Source organism: Protopterus annectens, chromosome 12.part0, assembly GCF_019279795.1.
Source record: "Protopterus annectens isolate FY-2018-M chromosome 12.part0, PAN1.0, whole genome shotgun sequence".
NCBI classification, from domain to species: Eukaryota; Metazoa; Chordata; order Ceratodontiformes; family Protopteridae; genus Protopterus; species Protopterus annectens.
In genome coordinates this window covers 903,711,724-903,737,778 of record NC_056746.1, presented here as the reverse complement: position 1 = coordinate 903,737,778, position 26,055 = coordinate 903,711,724, and positions in this window count along the sequence as shown.

Here is a 26,055-nt window from a genome sequence, read left to right as displayed (position 1 = left end):
CCTGGATGCCGTGTTACCACATGCCAACGAGCATATATACTTCCCCTGAACTCAGGAGGAGTTGGCCAGCAATATGCATCTCTTCCACCATGTGGCAGACTACCCAGAGGTACTGGGTGCAATAGACTGCACGCACATACATATCAAGTCATCACCCGGTGAGCATGGTTGGCGCTGCATAAACCGCAAGGGATACCACTCCATCAACTGCCAGGTCATGTGCAATGCCCAGGGCATTATCACGGATGTGTGTGCTGGCAGCCCTGGAAGCTACCATGACTCCCACATCTGACATGCCTCACAGCTGTATCAGGTATTTGTTAAGGGGGACATCCCATATGACCACCTTGTGGGGGATGCTGGCTATGCACTGGAGCCATGGATGATGACTCCCATCAGAAATGCACACACACCCATGCAAGAACGTCACAATGAGGCGCACACACAAACCAGAATCATCATAGAGCGTGTGTTTGGGATGCTGAAATCACGGTTCCGTTGCTTGGAAATATCTGGTGGATCCTTGCAGTACTCTCCAGGCACGTGTGCCCACATCTTCATAGTATGTGCCATGCTACATAATATGATCTTGCGGAAACAGCTGCAGCAGGGACATAATAGTGAAGGCCCTCACAGCCCACCGCAATTGCCAAGGGCATCAGAGGCACAGAGGGATTCAGACCAGGAACACCCTGTGCCAGCCCCAGTAGGCAGACGGAGGCATGCCCAATATGCCCATGTCTTGGCAAAGAGGGAACGTATAGCACATACACTGACAGTGTAGGCCCCTATGGACTGACACACTTCTCCACTTGCACACACAGCAAAATGGATGGCACACACACATACGACCACCTGTAAATTGTTATGTATAGGTGGTCTACTGTGTGAATCCTACATAGGCAGCCCTCAACTATTGCACACACAACAGCTATTGGAACAAGGTAAGTCAACACCTGAACAGCAAACGAAGCTAACAGCATGTGTTGATACTGTATGTATAGGTTCCTAGGTACATCAGTAGGTACATGCCTGATTGTCAGAGGCCATTCATCAGCCTAGGCAAAATGTGTCTGCTGTCACCACCCCATCGATTAACTAACTATCCCTCTGTAGAGCAAAGCCAATTGCGGCATCCCTGGGTGTAACCACTGTTCCCCACCCTCTCTGCAAGGATTCTCTGGTGTGTTAATGAGGGGTTCCATATAATGTAATCAGGGATGTAGTTCCAAAGCATGGGGAGTACCCATGACAGGTATCCATCATCCCAGCATTCTCCAGTTATGGTTGTGGCAAAGTGTAGCACATTACAGTGTGTGGCTCACTGTGACATGGATTCCCATAGCTGGAGCACATCCATTAAACATCACTTGGACATACCATTAATAGGTATCATCCATATGTAAACTAACTGAGTTACACATTTGTTTGCAGTATGGAGGAACAGCCGTAGTACAGTCCACATACAAAACACCATAACACCTGTACATATCCCAGATGCCCCAGTGGTAAAGCCACTGACTGTGTCGTGCATGTTCCCGGTTCCACAACCTGCAAGGGCTGTTACATAATTCCGATGGCACGAATAATGGATGTTGGATGCAGGTCATTAGAGCATGTTTAAGCACATGTTAGCGGGTTTATGCACCGGCAAGTGACAGTAAGCGTAGTTTAAACATGACTACACGGATATGCACAAAACAGGTCTAAGCTTTGCTGAATATCGGGCAGATCACGGTCAAAGATGGCCAGAACAGCTGAAATCTGCATTATTCACCCTTGTACTAATAGTGCCTGCTCTGAGAGGTAAAACAACCACTGCCAGGAGCAGAACACGCAACCATGTACACAATCACCTACCAATAAGCTACCTGAGATGTACCAACTGCAGGTGTGTATTGTGACAGGTTAAAACACAAAAGGGCGGAGTTCAGAAAATAGTATACACCACCATGTACCCAACGAAAGGTGTGTTCACTCTCCCTCTCTCTCTCTCTCTATATATATATATTATAGAGATAGAAAGGGTGATAGAGAGATATATGTCGATATATACGGATATACATATATCTGCAAAAATATAGATAGGTTAACAACATGTACACAACCATGGAGGTACAAATAAATAGGATACTACCAACTACCGAATGCTTTACATACCGATACACGTAATCACAAGGCTTAAAGACAAAAAGACCACAGTACCAGAACACTAGAAGAACGAGTACTATTATCACGATGTTAAGGGACATTTAGTTATTGCTGCTGGTGCTGCGGTCCAGGTAGGTACTGTGTTTAAGTGTGTTTCTGATTGCTGTAGTGTGTGTAAGTGTGTGTTCTGAGTGCGGTGTGTGTTTCCATGGGACTGTAATGTGTGTGTGTGTGTTTGCTTCATGTGTCTGTTCGTGCTAACTCGGAGGTAGATTATTACAGTAGGTGTGGTCATAGCCAGCCTTAGGCTGTGGCATAGACCAACTAAGCAGCTGCCTAGGGCACCGCTTTAGTGGGGGCACTTTACCAGTATTTATTTGGTGTAGGTAGACCAGGATGGGGGCACTGGGTGGTGTGGTGGGGGGTACCATTGTGCCCTTTGCCTAGGGCACCAGTAGACCTAAGGCCGCTCCTGGGTGTGGTGTGGGGGGCGAAGCCGCCCACGTGGGGTGTGTATGGGGCATGGCCACCTGACCATATGTAGTGTCAGATGGTTTGTTTGGATGTGATGGGTAGCAGTGTGTCTGTGTGTGCGTGTGTGTGTTCTGTGTTTGTGTTACTTCTGGGAGTTTGACTGTTGCGAGTTCAAGTGTTCGGTATTGTGTGGTTTGGGAGTCTGTGAAGAGTAATGTGGTTGTTGGACGTGTGTGTGTTCCTGAATCCATGGGTATGCTGTATACAGCAGTTGAAGTCTTCAAATAAGTGCACAACATGGACCATAGCAATCACAAATTCTGCCACGACCGAACGTTATGAACAAAGGATATGGAGACTATATTATAGCAACAACCCATGCCTGGGTGTGGGTAATGTTGGATTTACCCATGGTTGTCTTTGTTTGGCCATTCGGGCTTCATCCTTGTGGACAAACCACACCAACCGCGGGTAAATTGACAATTACCCACACCCAGGCATGGGTTATTGCTATAATACACTTTTACAAATATGTGCTATGGACATGAGCTAAACATGGGGTTAACACCTGTCCCACCTTGCGAGGGGCAGTCCCTCTATGTGCGGTAGTGTCCTGACCAAATTGAGTAAAAATACCAATGTCCTACAATCTCGAGACATTCTGCATGTTCCATAGTGAATATAATGGTTGCATAAAATAGTCATCTGTATCTAACATACCTACATGTAACAAGAAACAGGATAAGCAAGTAAACCGCTACAAGAATATAAGCTTTTATATAGGCATATACGTAAAGTTCTATACTTTCTACTGACCATGGGTATGTGTTGGCCTCTAAAATCCAATGTGTGTCCTGCAAATGTCCCACTATGGCCATTTGAAAAGGTGGCAACCCAAGCCAAAGATGTTCAGTCACCAACACAACTCCAATAAGTGCAAATATCTGTGACAGAAATACACGAGACAGCTTTCATGTAGCAACATTTCATTACATATCGATGTATTTCCGGAGGGATTGATGGATCAACATCACCTGCATGCTATATAGGAACCAATTAACAATGGCTTAATGAATAAGCCTGCAATAACCATAGTATTAGTCTACTAAATGATAGGTCTTTAATTAGGGAAGGAGGAGCCCTCACACACATATGGAATAAGTATAAATGCAGTCCCCACAAACCTTTATCTGCTATGTACACCCACCTACATCTCCCCCACACCTGAAACAATTGCAATACAGACTGTAATAACATCACAAACATCCACTCACTCAATGACATCTGCAGGAGCCTTAACATACCTTGTGAGACACACTGTAATGGCACTATGTGAAATCGTTGCTGTTGTACAATGGAACAGACGCCGATGTTACAGGTTTTGTTTGCAATAGTCTGGTATCAGACAGTTGAGATAACAGCTACACTCACATGTAGAACTACATCCTCTAGCCATCACACACAATCCACGGGGGACAGGAAGTTAAAATATCTCTGTGTCTCTCCATATAGCAGTTGCAATTCATCACAAACAACACATCCAGGCCGTCTTCCTCGAAGGTAGGGCAAAAGGACAACGCCCAAGTGGAGTATTCAATTATACCCCAGTGTTGCCATGTAATTGGCTAATGGAGTAGCTGCACAGCTGATGTGCATGTAATCATCTACTCCGGAACACCAATTGGTGGCAGGATACCACATGTTACAGGTATGTACATATAAAAGGATGGCTTGCCATACATTCAAACCGTATGCACATACGAGAAAACCGTTAAAACTGAAAAGGAGTAAGACTGATATTTTTGTAAACTCGGACTACTAAGAAGGTATGTAGAACACTCAGTATGTTAGTGTATGTAGTGCCTGTTCTGTATTAATGAAAGTGTATGCAATGCATATAGTGGGAAAAGGTATTATGTAGTGATGTATTGTTGAGCATAGTAATGCTTGTAGAAATTGTGTGTACTTCTGTTGGCCACAAGGTAAACACCTCATACACCACAAGGGATGCTACATAAGGGCTTTAAACACAACAATTCCACTCCAGCCGCTGTCAGTGGCAGGGTTTGTCCAACAAGTACGTGCCATAACAAGGGATAGTATATGTTGATATACTGTAACAGTAGGCATATGTATGGGCATATAACTGAGAATAACATGTCTAAGGTGGTCTTGCTGTGCAATTATGCTTTGCATTATGGGATATTGTTGCAAAAATGTGAAATGTACAGTATTGTAGGTAGATATGTCAAAACTTTTACATAGCATTACTGTTATATTATGCAAACATCCGGTATGTCTATTGGCATGTGCAATACACAATAACATGATGCATATGGCTTGTAGTCACCAGACAGTGTAACAGCATGATAGCTAATTGAAATGGAAGAGCTACTCAATTATCCATGCACAAAGGACATGTAATAGCTTCATAGGTAGGTACTATGCTGTCTGGCCAAGTCCATTCGTAAGCCCAACTACAGTGTTTTCACTTGAGGCACCTCCCTAGGCTAGTGTCCTGTGCCTGTAAAAAGCAGAGCCATTTGTTTCCTGCACCTGTGTACAGTAGAGCCACTGCAGTGATCCCTGGCATACATATCTGTCTCCCATCCACCCATCAAGGTATTTCTTGAAGAGTGCTAGTGAGGGTCCCTGCCTGATGTACATAGGAATCATGTTCCAAAGCATGGTGAGTGTCTGGTTCAGGAATGTATCCCTTCAGCACGTCCTAGTCATTGTTGCATTTGGGTACATATCCCAGAGCATGTTGCTCTCAGTGGCTTTTGCTTATGTTGCTTATGTGGAGCATATCCATCAATATTGTTTTGGACATGGGCCTTGTATGTTCAGCAGAGATCACCTCTGAGTATGCAGTATGGAAATTAGTACAGTTGGGGTTTCTGTAGTTGGGATGCATACGTCATCCTTCGGAGGTCAGTAATCCTCTTGGTGTGTTAATGTTGTGGTATTTAAAGCTGTTGCTGTTGTCTCATAAGATACACCCCAAATGGGGTGTTGTACCCTTTAATGTGTTTCATAAGTCAGGAGTCGAGAGGTACAATGGCTGCCTTTGTTCCGGCTACAAACCCATTACAGATTAGGGTGGCCATGTAGAAGGATATCCACGCCACCTTGGCAATATGGTTATCAAAGGAGTGGGTGTTATCTACTTGTGTTCTAAGATACCTTATAATGTCTTATGTATGTAGGGGACTACCACCTATGTGATAGTCAGTGGGTGATTGGTGTAATCCAAAGGGGACGTCTATGCACCTTGTAGCATGCAGCTTGAGGCCATGTTATCGACACCAGGTATCCATCACAGTGACACCCTTATGGAGGGTGTCTGCATCAGCTGGTGAATCATTCATGGCCCATAGTTTGCAGTCGCCTGCAAAGCTATTCAGGGTAAGTCCTTCTGTGCTAGCCTGTACCTCAGAGAAGCATATACCGAACATGAGGGGCTCTATGACCGAGGACTGGGGTACGCCAATTGTAACTGATTTACAGCAGGATCTAGGGTATGCTACCCTCACTGTGTGGGTCCTGTCCATGAGCCACTTTGCATAACATCTCGTGATGTAGGGGTTGATGTGCAGGTGGATTTGTATGTTGACAATACCAGAATGGGGAATGGTGTTGAAAGCCATTGAGAGGACAAGGTAGGCTGTGTGGACCTCCTTACCCTCATCTACTACCTTGTTAACTATCTCAAAGGACTCCACCAGGTTTAGGAGTCATGGTCTGGCCCTAACAAATCCAAACTGGGTGGTATCAAAGGTTTGGAGGCCACCAATGTCTCTGTGAATGAGTTCCATGATGATGTGCTCCATAGCCTTGCAGAACAGTCTAGTCAGGCGTATAGGGCAATAGTTCCTCTGGTCCATTGTGGTGCCACCTTTGTGGAGTGTGATAACTGTTGCTGTGTGCCATTCAGGGGCCACAATGCCTGATACAAGGCTATTAGTGAATTTGGTGCCCAAGTGGGGAGCCATTTCGTTCTGAGGTTTGTGTAAATCACAGCCTGGGATGTTGTACGGTCACATGGATTCTGTGTTCCGGGCTTTAGAGAGTGCAGCTTGGAACTGCATAGTTGTGACCGCAGGGACTCTGCATTGTTCCTGTATAGATTTGGGCCCTTTAGGGTGTGAGAGGAGTGTAAAGTTAGCGCTGAACCTATCTGCCAGGATGTTGCCAATATCAGTCGGTTCTGTAATGTTCGTGCATAACCGCTGTATGTCAATGCAGATGTGGGTATCACCATCGAGAGTAGTTACATACCTCCAGAATGCTTTGTGGTAGTCCTTGGAATGAGTCAAAGTAATATTTACGTAGCTAGCTTTGGAGGATGTGATAAGGGATCTCAGATTTCTACTGAGGCTGACCAGGGAGCTACCCCACCCATGGGATTGTACTCTACTTTGCAACAGTCTCCACCTTCTGTTGTACATTATGTCCATGGCAGTGGACCCCCAGAGTGGCATCCATTCTCTGGTGGGTACTGTCATGGCTCTGTTTGGGATAGCATGATCCATGCAGTCGTGTAAGTGCTAATGGAGTGCAGTTGTGTATGATTCAGCACTTGTAACTATATTGTCCATCTGCACGGGTGTCATGATGTTTACTACTGCTGTCATAAGAAGCCTGAAGGCTTTGTAGAAATATTGTACTGTGTTTTCCATGAAGGGTGTGGTGCTGGGATGTGGATAACAAGGGTGATCAGCATACGTTCGGATCTGACCAACGAGGGAATAACCCCAGGTGTGGAACACCAGCCACACATGTTGGTAATGTCCAGGTCTAGGATATTGTTGGCCCTGGTGGTGGTGTGGATAGGTTGATCCAGCCAATTGGAGGTTATGAATACCAGAAAGTGTTGGCCTAATGTGCCGGTACATGAGTAGGTATCCCAGTTAAGTGTGGGGTAGTGTCAGTCTCACATCAGTAGTTCCTGTTTGAACCCTACTTTCCAGTACACCAAGAAGTGAGGGCCGTTAACCGTGGGTTATGGTGTGGAATCCGTAGCAAGCTACAATTTGTATAGCAGTTATGGCCACAGTTAGTTGCACTTGGATTACCTCTGATGCATTGTGCTAAGCAACCAGCCTGGAGGTGTGTACATCCTTGTGAAATATGGACACCCCTCCACCGTGGGTGTTCCGGTCCTGGTTACATGACTGAAAGGTGTGATCTGAGTAATAGCCTGTTCATGCAGGGGTGCTCTCAGGAGCCTAGAAGCAGGTCCCAGTCACTGCAGAGATATCAAAGTGGTCCATTACAAGGAGTGCCTTGGGTGAGTGCGTTTGAGATGAAGATGTCAAGCATTGAGTAACATTACCCTCAGGTTTTGCTTGCCTGTTCCTGTTATGGTGGTGAATATGTTATCTGAACCATGTCTAAAACAGGCACTATAGGAGCAGCAAGAGCCTTAGACATTATCCGTAATCCCAGGGTGAACAGGTGCAGGTCATCTGTGCCAAAGCATCGTGTTTTGTCGACCATGTCATTCAAAGCAGACAGATACTGGATACCCTTGGAATGACACCAGAAGCATAGCCAACTGTTGAAGTGAATAATTCAGTCATTGTACTGTGTTATCAGTCTGGACAAATGCAGAATGCTTCTCAGGTCTAGGGTGATACCTGCCTGGGCTACAAAATCGGAGAGCTATTGCATGTCTCTGTACATGTAGTCCAGAAAGTTACATCTCAGGGCATTCACACTAACATGGAGAATGACAGTCATATTGTACCTGTTGAGGAGTGACCTGAGTGCATAGGTTATGTTGCAGATCCTGTTACCCGACAGCCAGCTAAAAGTGACTATCACCTTGTGTAGCCTGCTGAGTGGGACATCAGTGTGACCACCTATAGAGTCACCTATGACTAGTGTGTTGGGTATGTTATATCACCCTATTGGCTGTAGTTGATGGGCACACATGAGTCTGTGGGCTATAAGTAATTGGTGTTGTGTTTGGTGATGGGGGCTGCCTGTGTTTCTGATTCGGAGTCCTCTGTTGCCTACACAGAGTAGTATTGAGAGGCTCCACAAATGTTGTAGTCTTACTATGTGTGGCCTGTGGTGGTGGAGATCTAGTGAGACTATGTGATGAGTGTGGTGTGGTGCAAACGTTTAACATTCCCACGTGAGTGTCAGGTTCAGTCTTGGTTGGAGAGAACATTACCTGCAGCATGGCTACATATGTGCATCTCCCACAGGTTGTAGTGTCATATGTTAGAAGGTGTGCATTGACTGTGTACACGAGACAATTGCTATATTGCCTTATGATGCCCATATTCATCATATAGACAGGCGATAACACTGGGAATTGACACTTGGACATGCCTGAATATTCAACTATTTCTCACTAGATATGTGAGGTTAGTGTGTACAACAGCTGTTTTACTCTAAGCAAGCTGGAAATGTAAGTACAAACAGTGTTTACCTGTAGGAAATGAGTAGTATTGAGTGCTATAGTAATTAGTAGCTCATGAAGTGCTTACATGCTCTGAACAAGTGCTGAGCATGAATAAGCAATACAGATAGGGTGTCGGATAACATAACTCACTGTCCCCCCAACAGGTACACAATCACATATCCATGAACACTACAGAGCCCCTGTAACCATAACTATGATGGTACAAGGTGCACTCTGGCTGCATGTGACCTGTCCACATCCCTGGTTGTATCATACACATATGGCAAAACAGTTTGCTCTACACATACACATCATGTAAAACATAGGTTCATGTCAGTCTGTGAAAACACTGAATGGTGCTCACCAACAGTTATCACAACCCACAAAGTGGAGACACCACTCATAATGTGAGGCACTGCACTATTACCCTGCTGAGTCTGGTCTGAAAGTCCATGAACCTTAATCAACGTATATGTTGTCAGCAGTACAGCTGTAGATGACAGTACAGATGATTTCACACTGCATATCATACCTGCGACAGGTCATAGGACATCATCACCCATACTGTGTTCCACCTACACTCAGTATACTATATGTACCTTTGTATGTCACAGGAGTGTTCTGCCAGTGGCCTCTTGACAGAACCAACACAACAAAGGTGTCTGAGTGACATGTGCATATCACATCAGTGGCAGCTACAGTAAAAAAGGGTTAATGTTTTGTACTCCCCCCTCATTGTAGCCCATACCACACAGACAAATGGGAGGCATCTGCATATGTAAGTATGTGAATGGCCATGAGCTAGGAGCAATAGCTGATTCAGTGTTGTGGATAGCATACAGAATGGGCTTTGGGGGTGAGGTGCATGACATATGTGCACAATCTGACAGCTGCATATTGCATTGTCACTGCTAGGTTAATAACCCTGTACCCATGAACTACCACCTAGGCAGCGGTCAACATAATGGACACTGTGTGTAAGGGATGGTGCTGTGCAGTTTACCTCCCTGAGCTAGTGACATCACCAGGCCTATTAGGTATTCATAAGAGGCAACCCTAGTCATGACAGGGTGCCATCCATGAGCATGGAGATCATTATACAGCCATACTCATCACTCAAGTGACCAATATCGGATCACATATCACCTTTAAGGGGTATTGCCCATGCTTGGATGGGTGACACCAGCCTTCCCAATCTTCATCTCCACTATGCAGCATGCTGCCTACCCTGCCTAAAGATTTGTCCAACACTGTGATGTTGGACATGCTACACGTACATATCCTGATCTGGAATACATACGTCATGGACAGCCACCTTCCTAGTACAAGGATCGCCACATGCTGGACAGATCCCTGTGCCATACACGTTACATACTCCTGCCATACTATGCAACCCTGTCCAGCAAAGCTACACATTTCATCTCTGTCAGACATGGTGTGATGACCGCATGGTAGATGTATCATTAACTGTCTGGATCAGTTATGTGGCACTGATTCACCTGGCAGCAGGAACATGGCTGTCGGATACAGCTATAAAACCTTACATCCTATGCTCATACATGGCCCAGGGCATACACACTACTACATGACCTTGGCCGTACATGCTATAGTTGATAACCATCCCTGCAAATAACATCCGGCTAGCCATTGTCCCATGTGTATCACATGTGCAACACAGGCGATATGTGGCAGGATGTTGAACTGCTGTACAGTGCCATGTAGATGTATATGGCAAAACACATGCATGTAAAGGTTTCCGTGCGCATGTCTGCATTGTCACAGGTCATGTCCGTTAAGGCAGTGTATGTGTTGATATGTGACATATACACAGCATCAAGGTCAACAGCATTAATTTGGACACATCCAGCATGTGCTGATAGGTAAGAACACCAGTACAGGCAAACAGACATGCCCACATCAAGACAGCATTCACAGTGAGTATGAGCAATGTAATGAGGTGACACACATATATGGTGATAATATCCAATCCCCATTGGGTGTTACATGTGTGTGACACAAACATGTCAGTGGTGTCAGTGTCATGAAGATTTGCAAAGACAACTGTTCATATGTACTAAATGTAATATACATGTATGTGCAGCTATATGTCTGTGCATCGCTGAGATACTGTGACCTGTCTCCATCATTATGTCTTCCATATATGCCTCGATCAAGACTGCCAGCTTATAGCTGCTTGGAGAATGAGGCCCTCATACCTTACCTCCAAGATAACTATGAGGTATTGTTCAGCCATGTGCCACAGCATGCCCAGCAGAGTGATGACCTGTGGCAGGAACTTCACAGGAGGGATAATGATGGGTTTGGGGTGAGTTGCACTTGGATTACCTCTGATGCATTGTGCTAAGCAACCAGCCTGGAGGTGTGTACATCCTTGTGAAATATGGACACCCCTCCACCGTGGGTGTTCCGGTCCTGGTTACATGACTGAAAGGTGTGATCTGAGTAATAGCCTGTTCATGCAGGGGTGCTCTCAGGAGCCTAGAAGCAGGTCCCAGTCACTGCAGAGATATCGAAGTGGTCCATTACAAGGAGTGCCTTGGGTGAGTGCGTTTGAGATGAAGATGTCAAGCATTGAGTAACATTACCCTCAGGTTTTGCTTGCCTGTTCCTGTTATGGTGGTGAATATGTTATCTGAACCATGTCTAAAACAGGCACTATAGGAGCAGCAAGAGCCTTAGACATTATCCGTAATCCCAGGGTGAACAGGTGCAGGTCATCTGTGCCAAAGCATCGTGTTTTGTCGACCATGTCATTCAAAGCAGACAGATACTGGATACCTTGGAATGACACCAGAAGCATAGCCAACTGTTGAAGTGAATAATTCAGTCATTGTACTGTGTTATCAGTCTGGACAAATGCAGAATGCTTCTCAGGTCTAGGGTGATACCTGCCTGGGCTACAAAATCGGAGAGCTATTGCATGTCTCTGTACATGTAGTCCAGAAAGTTACATCTCAGGGCATTCACACTAACATGGAGAATGACAGTCATATTGTACCTGTTGAGGAGTGACCTGAGTGCATAGGTTATGTTGCAGATCCTGTTACCCGACAGCCAGCTAAAAGTGACTATCACCTTGTGTAGCCTGCTGAGTGGGACATCAGTGTGACCACCTATAGAGTCACCTATGACTAGTGTGTTGGGTATGTTATATCACCCTATTGGCTGTAGTTGATGGGCACACATGAGTCTGTGGGCTATAAGTAATTGGTGTTGTGTTTGGTGATGGGGGCTGCCTGTGTTTCTGATTCGGAGTCCTCTGTTGCCTACACAGAGTAGTATTGAGAGGCTCCACAAATGTTGTAGTCTTACTATGTGTGGCCTGTGGTGGTGGAGATCTAGTGAGACTATGTGATGAGTGTGGTGTGGTGCAAGCGTTTAACATTCCCACGTGAGTGTCAGGTTCAGTCTTGGTTGGAGAACATTACCTGCAGCATGGCTACATATGTGCATCTCCCACAGGTTGTAGTGTCATATGTTAGAAGGTGTGCATTGACTGTGTACACGAGACAATTGCTATATTGCCTTATGATGCCCATATTCATCATATAGACAGGCGATAACACTGGGAATTGACACTTGGACATGCCTGAATATTCAACTATTTCTCACTAGATATGTGAGGTTAGTGTGTACAACAGCTGTTTTACTCTAAGCAAGCTGGAAATGTAAGTACAAACAGTGTTTACCTGTAGGAAATGAGTAGTATTGAGTGCTATAGTAATTAGTAGCTCATGAAGTGCTTACATGCTCTGAACAAGTGCTGAGCATGAATAAGCAATACAGATAGGGTGTCGGATAACATAACTCACTGTCCCCCCAACAGGTACACAATCACATATCCATGAACACTACAGAGCCCTGTAACCATAACTATGATGGTACAAGGTGCACTCTGGCTGCATGTGACCTGTCCACATCCCTGGTTGTATCATACACATATGGCAAAACAGTTTGCTCTACACATACACATCATGTAAAACATAGGTTCATGTCAGTCTGTGAAAACACTGAATGGTGCTCACCAACAGTTATCACAACCCACAAAGTGGAGACACCACTCATAATGTGAGGCACTGCACTATTACCCTGCTGAGTCTGGTCTGAAAGTCCATGAACCTTAATCAACGTATATGTTGTCAGCAGTACAGCTGTAGATGACAGTACAGATGATTTCACACTGCATATCATACCTGTGACAGGTCATAGGACATCATCACCCATACTGTGTTCCACCTACACTCAGTATACTATATGTACCTTTGTATGTCACAGGAGTGTTCTGCCAGTGGCCTCTTGACAGAACCAACACTACAAAAGGTGTCTGAGTGACATGTGCATATCACATCAGTGGCAGCTACAGTAAAAAAGGGTTAATGTTTTGTACTCCCCCCTCATTGTAGCCCATACCACACAGACAAATGGGAGGCATCTGCGTATGTAAGTATGTGAATGGACATGAGCTAGGAGCAATAGCTGATTCAGTGTTGTGGATAGCATACAGAATGGGCTTTGGGGGTGAGGTGCATGACATATGTGCACAATCTGACAGCTGCATATTGCATTGTCACTGCTAGGTTAATAACCCTGTACCCATGAACTACCACCTAGGCAGCGGTCAACATAATGGACACTGTGTGTAAGGGATGGTGCTGTGCAGTTTACCTCCCTGAGCTAGTGACATCACCAGGCCTATTAGGTATTCATAAGAGGCAACCCTAGTCATGACAGGGTGCCATCCATGAGCATGGAGATCATTATACAGCCATACTCATCACTCAAGTGACCAATATCGGATCACATATCACCTTTAAGGGTATTGCCCATGCTTGGATGGGTGACACCAGCCTTCCCAATCTTCATCTCCACTATGCAGCATGCTGCCTACCCTGCCTAAAGATTTGTCCAACACTGTGATGTTGGACATGCTACATACATATCCTGATCTGGAATACATACGTCATGGACAGCCACCTTCCTAGTACAAGGATCGCCACATGCTGGACAGATCCCTGTGCCATACATCGTTACATACTCCTGCCATACTATGCAACCCTGTCCAGCAAAGCTACACATTTCATCTCTGTCAGACATGGTGTGATGACCGCATGGTAGATGTATCATTAACTGTCTGGATCAGTTATGTGGCACTGATTCACCTGGCAGCAGGAACATGGCTGTCGGATACAGCTATAAAACCTTACATCCTATGCTCATACATGGCCCAGGGCATACACACTACTACATGACCTTGGCCGTACATGCTATAGTTGATAACCATCCCTGCAAATAACATCCGGCTAGCCATTGTCCCATGTGTATCACATGTGCAACACAGGCGATATGTGGCAGGATGTTGAACTGCTGTACAGTGCCATGTAGATGTATATGGCAAAACACATGCATGTAAAGGTTTCCGTGCGCATGTCTGCATTGTCACAGGTCATGTCCGTTAAGGCAGTGTATGTGTTGATATGTGACATATACACAGCATCAAGGTCAACAGCATTAATTTGGACACATCCAGCATGTGCTGATAGGTAAGAACACCAGTACAGGCAAACAGACATGCCCACATCAAGACAGCATTCACAGTGAGTATGAGCAATGTAATGAGGTGACACACATATATGGTGATAATATCCAATCCCCATTGGGTGTTACATGTGTGTGACACAAACATGTCAGTGGTGTCAGTGTCATGAAGATTTGCAAAGACAACTGTTCATATGTACTAAATGTAATATACATGTATGTGCAGCTATATCTCTGTGTATCGCTGAGATACTGTGACCTGTCTCCATCATTATGTCTTCCATATATGCCTCGATCAAGACTGCCAGCTTATAGCTGCTTGGAGAATGAGGCCCTCATACCTTACCTCCAAGATAACTATGAGGTATTGTTCAGCCATGTGCCTCAGCATGTCCAGCAGAGTGATGACCTGTGGCAGGAACTTCACAGGAGGGATAATGATGTGGGTGGCCATAATTGCACCTACCAGCAGGTGCGCAGACACTGCATGGACCTGATCAGACATGCAAAACAGCGTGCGAATGCAATCGCCAGGGAACAAGGTACAACAGGTGGTGGGCCACCAACCCAGCCCCCACTCACATGTACCGAGAAGCTACTGGCCAACCTGGGGATGCCATCAGAACAGCATCCACAAACTCTAGCTGCCATCGCGGAGGTGGGTGTCTCCCAACCACCGAGCCTGGAGTTGCCTGGTAAATCACTACTGCACATATAACTATCATATCCCATTTAGTTGCATGTGTCACTGTACAAAATGTAATGTAACATCATATGCAAGGTATGTTTACACACATGCCACATACTATAGTATGCTACCCTGTGTATGCACACATGTGCATACTCCATAGTATATCCTATTGTACTGGCAAATGTGTTAACATGCACATTGCACCCTGTAGCTGTCATACAGTCATGGATAATGATCATACTGCTGTGTCACCCCTATATAGGTACCTCTGGCATGCCACAGAGACAGCAGGCCATTGCAGGTGAGACAGTTATCATTATCAGGCATGTTAATGCACAGATCTATTCACCATGTGGCCAGTTAACACATGTACACATAATGTATGGTCCAGTCACGATATACAGGTCCCATCTTTAATCAATCACACTGGCTACCCATGTGCAACACATACAAACTAAATGAAACACCAACATGAAACCACAGAAACTGTCATTGCTAGATGTGTGGACAGCTGTGCATACAATGGTGGATATGTTGTTCAATGTAGGAATATGTACTATACATCAGAACAACACATGTGGGGTATGCAAACAGTACTACACAGTGAGCTGGAGTATGGGCAGCCCACAGGATTCACCATTGTGGAATATGCCCCTGCAATGAGTGCACACATTGTGATGTGCCATCTGACATGTCCATGACATGTAGTGGTCCGGCTGCAACATTGTCTCACTATCCCATAAAACATCCCCCACATACCAAACATACAACCCTTTGTCTGCATAACCCTGTGGACAGTGGAGTATCTGACATATATGGGTGTATGTCATATGGGACAACACAGACATGTGAGATAGACGGCCATCACAAACATTTGGCCAACACATGTTCACACATGGCCATGGAGGATGGCCAGAGACATGTAGCAACACACAGTAGATGTGATGTGTATGTCTGTACACCCTGTTGTACATTGGCTACGCATGGTCCAACTATAGCCTTTGTTGAATGGTTATATAGCAGATGTGGAACACTGGACATCCTACAAGCCTGTGCACAGCTTGTGGAGGTGTCACTTAATTCAACCACATAAGATGTGTTGAACATCATGACTGTGTCACAGCATGACAGTAGTCACCTGTACAGCATCCATATACATACACAGACACCACATCAGGCCACAGATACAGTACATTTCTCTTGCTGCTATTGGACATCACTGTCAGCCGTGCACCTCGTGTGTGTGGTACATAAATGTCATGTGGGACATGGTGTATTGACAAGTCTGCCATGTGTGGACATGGTTGCCAGGCAGCTAAGAAATGTTAGCAGTTGTGCAGGGGTGTCATCCATATGTCCTTCGGTGACCTGTCACACATGACACATCATGGTTTAGTGTGTATACACCTCAGCAACATGGGTCACAATCCACAGTATTTATGTATTGTGTATGCACACAGTCATGGCTATGCACTGTGTGTAATCCACACTGTATAGCAATAGAGACGCCTCATGATTCCATGCAATGGCACTGTGTCTGTACTTCACACTGTATAGCAATATAGACACCTCATAATACCCTTCAATGGTCATGCACATCTGCTAAAAGTGCATTCTATCTGTAGGGCATACAGACAACACTGCAATGTGACACCATTACACCGCTGTACATGTGTCAGGACACCATTGTGTCAAACATATATGCATGTCAATTCACACGTCAGCAGATTACATGTCATACTACATGTTAACATCAAGGTCATATGCCTCACATCAGCCTTGTGTACTGTTAACCTGTGCTGGTCCACATGGTGTAACACAGGGATGTATGCTTACTACCATGATTGTGTGAAATGCATGACTTCTGCTATGACACATGCTTGCTGTTGTGTGCAACCCAGGGATGTATAATAACTACCACTATTAATGTCTGAGCTGCATGCTGTCTGCTGTATCACATGCATGTTGCATGCCTTCTGTCAAATCACATGCATGGTGTGTGTGTGTCTGTGTGTCTGTGTCTGTGTGTGTGTGTGTGTGTGTGTGTGTGTGTGTGTGTGTGTGTGTGTGTGTGTGTGTGTGTGTGTGTGTGTGTGTGTGTGTGTGTGTGTGTGTCTGTGTGTGCATATGTGGGTGCGTCTGTGTGTGTGTCTCTATTGTAATGTGGAGTCTTTGTTTGCCTTCACAGGTGATGTAGGTGTGTTACCCTCCTGCGGTCCATCTGATGTTAGCGTCCCCACAGACTCTAGCAGTGATGATGAACATATGCTTGAGGTACAGGCAGGGTTGTCAGGGGCTGAATCTGTGCCATTGGTTGCCATTCCACCTATATCCCCCTCTTCCCCGCACGCAGTTCTCATGCCAACACATACCACATTACCAGTGGCCATAGAGGAAGGACAGTTAGCATGTGTTAGCTTGGAACAGGAACATGTGGTGGCTACGGAAGGTGTGTATTCACACCATGGTGTCAGTCAAATGACTGCAGATGTGCCACACAGGCATGTGGCCAGTGCTGCTCGTAGGAGGACCTCTGGCCAACATGCACCTGCAGGACAGAGCGCAGCAGCTGGTGTCACCAGACGCATGTTTCAGACTGTAATGGTGGCACATGCTGAATGGCAGAACAGAGAAGGGCAGAGGCTTTAGAGGGCTGCTATCCATTCTTTAAATGACAACATCCAGGCATTGGCAAATGCTCAAAAGCAGATTACTGAAGTTTTGGACAGACGATTGGATGACATGGTTGGAATCCTTGACCATGGCATGACAATCCGCGAGTGTGAGCTGTCTGTGCTGGAACATCTGGTAGGAGTGAGGCATAGGGCATGTGGACGTGGGCCAGCTACACCACCTGGTGTAGGTCTACGTGAATGAGCTACCTCACATGTCCACTCTCATAGTGCCGGTAGCAGCAGCAGTGCAGCTGGTGCTGCGCTGTCCACACCAGGACACAGCAGGCCATGTGGACATGGCCCTGGGCGGTCCCAACGGGGACATGGTTCCAGTGGACATGTGTCATCGGACAGTACCCAATCTGTACCTCTGCCTGGTAGTGCCCGTGCAACCCTTAGCAGGCACAGGTCACGTGGCCGTGGCCGTGGCCAAACACCGTGAGCTGTAAATCCTGGTCTGTACAATCTGGAGCTGTCAATAATACCCCTGTGTAGGCTGGACACATGGCAGAACTGTGTGCACACATACATGCACACACCAGAAACATCTGTAGGGCACTGCAACACTCACATGCATAACAACCACACATGGCTAATTAGATCACAGGCCCTAACCCACACACATGATGTCATCCACTGGTGCAGCCTAGGCCCCTGGCAAACATTATCACCCTGTGCATATGATGATGCCTGTGCCGCATCCCTGTCATCCACACCATCGGTGCAGGGACATGCTCATATGGTCTGATGCACAGGGTGAACAGAATAGGGAGATATTACAATTGTTGTGTACTGTTGACACACAGCAGACATACCATGTAGTACAGGTTTAGAATGCATTGTTTTATGTTCACAGTATGTGTCTTGGTAACAACAGTAACAGCATGTTGGTAATGATGCCCTGCTTCCCTCCTTAAGGTCTAATTGCATGTGCCATTAAGTACCAGTGTTTGAAGTTTCCCATGTGTAAATGTGGACTACTTACAGACATGTATGGCAATACCAGCATGCTAAATGTAGCCTCAACCTCACTGTTAGAAAGGCTGACATTCCAAAGATGTCTACACATCTACTGATCCAGGAGCATGTGAGCTGTGTACTAAGCTACAGTGGCTAGAGACGTGACATCCATACCGGGTGACATCACAGGTACAGTTACATGGTGCGAGGGGTTTACACAGCGGTCTAGGTGATGTCAAGGGTAGAGGCCAGTTGATAGCATGAGGCCTCATTGTGTAGCAGTAATACACATTCACATTACAGGATGAGAACACACAACTACACGCACACACACACACACACACACACACACACACACACACACACACACACACACACACACACATATATTCAGACACAGTAACATGCCCACACTGTAACACACACACACACACACACACACACACACACACACACACACACACACACACTTGACAGTGTTGAGTTGAGGACCCCCTGCCTATATGGTAATCACCATTACAGTACTGTGCACCCACATGACGCGACACAGAGAATGAACATGTACAGGTAGTCAGTAATGCCTAAGACCGACAGCATCAACAGGGTAGTAGATTGTATCACCTGGAGGGGTTAGGGGTCCTATCTGTTCACTATGGTAGCATACATCCTCACTCCATGGACCAGACAGCCATACATACATACATACATACACACACACACTGTGGAGTCCACAATTGAATTCACCTATGTCATGCACATACAGATAGCTAACATGTGTGTGATACACACACCACCCTGCCTATGTCTTGCTTTCTACACTGCAGTATGTACAGATCTCTACAACAGTGTACAGGGGTGTGTAACATTTGGGATGTATTCCCCACCATACGTGGCATATATGGGCACACAAGCAAACACACATGGCAGTATTGTGAATCAGACACCTGCTATCTTATGATATGTTTGACAGACATGCAGCAGTATTGCCCACATTACAATGTGTACCGACGCTACCTTCAGCAATTGTGCTGCTATATGCACACGGGAAGACTTAAGTGTTACAGGTGTCAAGTGATTTACAGTCAGTGACACCCTGACCGCTGTGTAGGTTGTATGTCTTCACTTTCAGTTAACAGAAACATAGCTTACTGTTTGCACATGTTATGGTAGGATGGCTTGAGACACACCTGTGAGCTGTCTTCAGCAAACATCCATCTGCAAAGTTGGCCCACAACTTTATGTACACACATCCATACCTGATGTACATCTTACTGTACTGTCAGTATTTCACCATATACAGGTGTCAATGATGGGGCTGCATTGCAACTGCATGTTGTAGTAAGACACAGATGAACTGCAAACATCAGCTATTGCACATGCATGGTAGCTGAATGCACACCACTACATGTACATGTGTGTAGGTCCTACAGTCCTGTCATTTATCCATGTTTGTATGCATTGCAATTGGTAGACATGTGTGATGACATACATGACACATGGACTGTTGTATGATATGATAGTTGTCATGAGTAACCAGTACAGAGGGAATGTTAACTCAGTCAACATTGCTATCACACCTTATGTACTGTTGGCATTCAACAGCCATGGACCTACCTTCCATGTGCATGCATGTAATTGCTGTAGCCACTTGTCTGCATGAAGGACACCAAAAGCTATGCTATGTACATATGTGTTGTGTGTGTGTGGGGCATGTACATATCCATGACAAGTACATGTATGTCATATCCAAACATGAGTGTGTTTACTGGTGTACAGCAACAGTTATCTGTGACAGCTGTATATGACCCAGGGCCCCTGTTATGTGTACAGCTGACCTGGTTATGAACAGTGGTACCATTGCATTGCATAACACATGATGGAACCCTGTCAGTACATGGGTAGTCTGCACAGTTGCTGTAGAGCTAGGTACAGTCCACTGGTCATGAGTAACATGATGTTGTACTAATGTATGGATGCGTGTTGCTGGTCCAAGGACATGGTGATGTATGAGGGCTACATCTTAGAATGCAGCTTTTGACACTGTGATCTACACCTGACACATCTGTGATGGCTTTTGAGAGTGTACTGGTCAGTACATGTGAGTGGCTTTCATGTATGTGGGGGCACTACCACCTGGAGAGGTCCGTAATGGTGTTATGGCCCACATGTCTGTATCTGAGGTAAACAGTGGTAGTGCTATTGTGCACAACTGAGCCTTATGCCAGGTGTTCCTCACTGCACAGATGTCAGTATTCCCCATTGTTGGATCTAGATTGGCAGCTGTGATTATGAACGCTACACATCTAGCACTGTTTAGCATACACATACAATGCAGTTGTCCTCTAGGTGTCAGGGTGTTTACCTGGTCTCAGGACATTCATCTATGAATGGTACTATATGGGCGAAGTAGCCACTCCTGGCAGGACATCACCACGGGTGGTATTAGTGTGCCAGGTTTAGAATGGTACAGCTAAGGTGATGGACAGCAGCAGACATTGTGTAGAAGACCGGTGTCAGATATATGTAGTGCAGCGCTCATGATAACAATGACGACTATCAACACACTGTGCCCTTCCATGTTTAGACTCAGAGTGCATACAAGACAGCCCTTTGCTACTAAGTGTGTGAGCATGCCCAGTACGCAGTTGTGTAGATGGACACATAGTGCATTCCAAACGGACGTGTGCTACTAAGTGTGTGAGCATGCCCAGTGACACCTTGTGTCGGTTATGTGCCTCTATGTGTATGGGCATGACCATTGTAATCCTGCATAGTGATAGTGGTCATCCAGGCAACAGATGGCCATACCCCACTTCAGAATGGATTCCTACATTGAACACACTGGTTCACAGGTATGTACACCGTAACTGCCAGCATCCATGTCGATGACCACATTCCTAGAAGGTCATATTGACTGTCTTATAAGGTGTAGTGTCTGTGGCGCGTCTCGTATCTATGTAGTGTTGTAATAGTGGCCCATAGACAGGCAGTTGTCCTGCTCTCACCACTGGCGTGTGTTTGTCTTCATCTGCCTTGGGACAGTAATATGCTTTTAGACTGTTCACACTCCATACAATCCCTATCAGCGTCTGTTCCATTGTTGATGATGTCACCCACCTAGAAGTATGCCTCTGGGAGTGCTGTAATCCAGTAATCTTGGTAGCATGTTCTGTAATTGTGTAATGCTGTAGTGTGATAAGGTAGTTAGGTCTATGTTCTAATCCCACCCCTGCCTAGTTTGTGTGCGTGTTTCCAGCTGCCTGGGGACAGAGTAATACTTTTAGACTGCTCACTCTCCATACAATCCCTATCGGCATCTTTTCCATTGCTGATGATGTCACCCACCTAGAAGTATGCCTCTGGGAGTGCTGTGATCCAGTAATCTCGGTAGTGCATTCTGTAACTGCATAATGCTGTAGTGTGATAAGGTAGTTAGGTCAATGTTCAACTCCCAGCCCTGCCAAGTGTGTGTTTCCAGCTGCCTGGAAACAGAGTAATGCTTTTAGACTGCTCACTCTCCATACAATCCCTATCGGCGTCTTTTCCATTGCTGATGATGTCACCCACCTAGAAGTATGCCTCTGGGAGTACTGTGATCCAGTAATCTCCGTAGCGTGTTCTGTAACTGCGTAATGCTATAGTGTGATAAGATAGTTAGGTCTGTGTTCTAATCCCAGCCCTGCCAAGTGTGTGTGTGTTTCCAGCTGCCTGAGGACAGAATAATGCTTTTAGACTGCTCACTCTCCATACAATCCCTATCTGTGTCTTTTCCATTGCTGATGATGTCACCCACCTAGAAGTATGCCTCTGGGAGTGCTGTGATCCAGTAATCTCAGTAGCATGTTCTGTAACTGTGTAATGCTGTAGTGTGATAAGGTAGGTAGGACTATGTTCTAATCCCAGCCCTGCCAAGTATGTGTATTTCTATCTGCCTAAGGACAGAGTAAGGCTTTTAGACTGCTCATTCTCCATAAAATCCCTATCTGTGTTTTTTCCATTACTGATGATGTCACCCACCTAGAAATATGCCTCTGGGAGTGCTGTCATCCAATAATCTCAGTAGTGCGTTCTGTAACTGCGAACTGCTGTAGTGTGCTAAAGTAGTTAGGTCTATGTTCTAATCCCAGCCCTGCCAAGTGTGTGTGTTTCCATCTGCCTGGGGACAGAGTAATGCTTTTAGACTGCTCACTCTCCATACAATCCCTATCGGTGTCTTTTCCATTGCTGATGATGCCACCCACCTAGAAGTATGCCTCTGGGAAAACTGTGATCCGGTAATCTTTGTAGCGCGTTCTGTAACTACGTAATGCTGTAGTGTGATAGAATAGACAGGAAGCTGTTCTATTCCAAGGCATGACAGGTGTGTGTGTTTGGCAGTCATATCCTATGTGATGGTATCTGTAAGTGGCTAGCTCCAGGATGTGTTGAGTGTGTTCTGTTGTTTTCCTATATAGTGTCCACAAATGTCATAATTGCCCAAGAGACTGGGTTGGCAAGACATACACATACATTCGCCAATAGGTCTGGTGAGTAAACGTCAGCAGCCCTCCTCTTACCCTTAATACAGCCTGACCCGTGTGACACAACGAAACACACTAGCCTTGATAGTAACACCACTACATAATGCAGGTGGCACATGTGGTTTCCCTTTCATTCTTGTCTAATGCTTTGGTGTCATGTGGTCCGCTGTTGTGATAAATTCTATATCTACGTATGTGTGTGTCTGTGTGTGTGTGTGTGTGTGTGTGTGTGTGTGTGTGTGTGTGTGTGTGTGTGTGTGTGTGTGTGTGTGTGTGTATATATATATATATATATATATATATATATATATATATATATATATATATATATATATATATATATATATATATATATATATATATATATATATATATGTGTGTGTGTGTGTGTGGACATTAGCACACATAAATCTACATGATGGAATACATATCCTATACTATTGAATGTCTGTGCTGGATGATCTGTACGTGATCACCTTAGATGCATGTATATCTGCCATGGCTTAGTGGTAAAGCACACCGTCTGTGGTGTGCAGGGTCCTGGGTTCTAGTCATGTAGAGACAGGTAATTTTGCTGCTGGGAAGAAAAAGGGACATCGAATATGGTGATAGTAAGGCACCTTTAACCAGTTGTGTGCAGATCTGAGCGAGAGTAAGCAGTGGTTATTATTTTGGAGGATCAGTATGGGTCATATAACTATGCATTAGAAAACAATACTATGCAAATGAGGTTGAAAATAGTGAATCCCATTAATCCCCAGGGTGTGATGCACATCCCAAGAGTGTATGTGTATAGATAGCCGGGTGCAGGACTCGAATATAGGTGAAAGCATGGGGGGGGGTGTCAGGCATACTGTACGTACATTGGAGCCCTGTGCCTCGGGATTGCTCCTGCCTTAGCACACCTAAGCTAGGGTTGTGTCTATACCTGCCTAGTGAAATTGGGAGGGACAACAGCAGTAGTGGAGTAGTCAAGGAGAGCAAGCTGCACAAACAGGTGATAATTAGCAGAATCAGCAGATTACATGCCCAGCCTGGCCCAGAACACTACAGTAAAGTGACCAAGCACCATACACACAGGTTTCTTCCACACTCTACACCACCGGTGTATACATGCGGGGACATTTCTCAACACAATCCAACCAAATGAGAAGGGCTGCAGCAGGCAACATAGACCAACATGTGCAGGAGGTTGAGGGTGGTGAGGATGTGAATGGTGCCAAACAACCCTTAGTGAGGAGACAGAGAAGACTTTACAGACCCAGAGTAACCTACCAGGGACTACATGAGCTGGAGATAGTGGAGCGCAATGGGGTGGACAGAGACCTCCTACAGCAGCTTGTTGAGCTGTGCTGGCCACACCTGACACATCGAACAGGCCGAGGAAAACCCATCCCAGTGGATACCAAGGTATGTGTAGGCCTAGGTATACTGGCCACAGGTACCTCCCAAAGCACAACTGGAAATATCATGGGGATCTTACAGGCATCTGCATCCAGAGTATTGCACCAGATCCTAGATGCCATGTCACCACATGCCAGTGAACACGTACATGTCCTCAACACACGTGAGGTGTTGACCAGCAATATGCATCTCTTCCACCAAATGGCAGACTACCCTGAGGTACTGGATGCTATAGCCTGCATGCATGTATGCATCAAAGCACCACCCGGTGAGCAGGGTAGGGCCTACATTAACCACAGGGGCATACCCTCCATCAACAGCTAGGTCGTATGCGATAGCCAGGGCATTATACTGAATGTGTGTGTGTGCTGGCTGCCCTGGAAGCTATGACGATTCCGATATATGGTGTCTGACGCAGCTGTACCACACCTTTGCCAATATGGACATCCCCTACAATCACCTAGTGGGGGATGTTGGGTAACCACTGGAGTTGTGGCTGATGACACCCATCAGCAATGCACACACACTTGAACAACTACACCATAATGAGGCACACGCTCAGGCAAGACATATAATTGAGCATGTGTTTGGGATGCTCAGGTCACGGTTCCGGTGTCTGGACACATCCGGTGGAGTCTTGCAATATTCACCAGCTACATGCATCCAAATTGTTATAGTATGTGCTATGCTACACAATATGATCCTGTGGAAACAGTTGCAGCAGGAACAGCATGGGGCAGGGCCACACAGACCCCACCAATGCCAAGGCCTGTATAGGCACAGTGTGACTCAGAGGAGGAACCACCTGAGCTGGACCCAGTACGCAAAAGGAGGTGTGCACAGTATGACCTGCCCTTGGCAAAGAGGCAACGCATGACATATGCACCGACACAGTAGGTACCCAGGGAATTTCACCCTCTCTGACTCACACAGACAGTAAAAGGGATGCCAAACATGACACTAAACATGACACAGCCATGTATAGGAAGTGCACTGTGTGCATCCGACATAGGCAGCCTTCCAGCACCATCCTCAGGTCTGGCACACCCTCAAGGTAAGTCAATCAACTCACCAATTGGCAGTTGTATTAGAATGTGTTTTTACCTGTAGCTATGGATGTGAGCATACAAGGGAATTTGGTGGCTGAATGTTAGGGCAGTAGACAGTACACGTCCATAGTGGCACCATGACATCCATAGCACATAC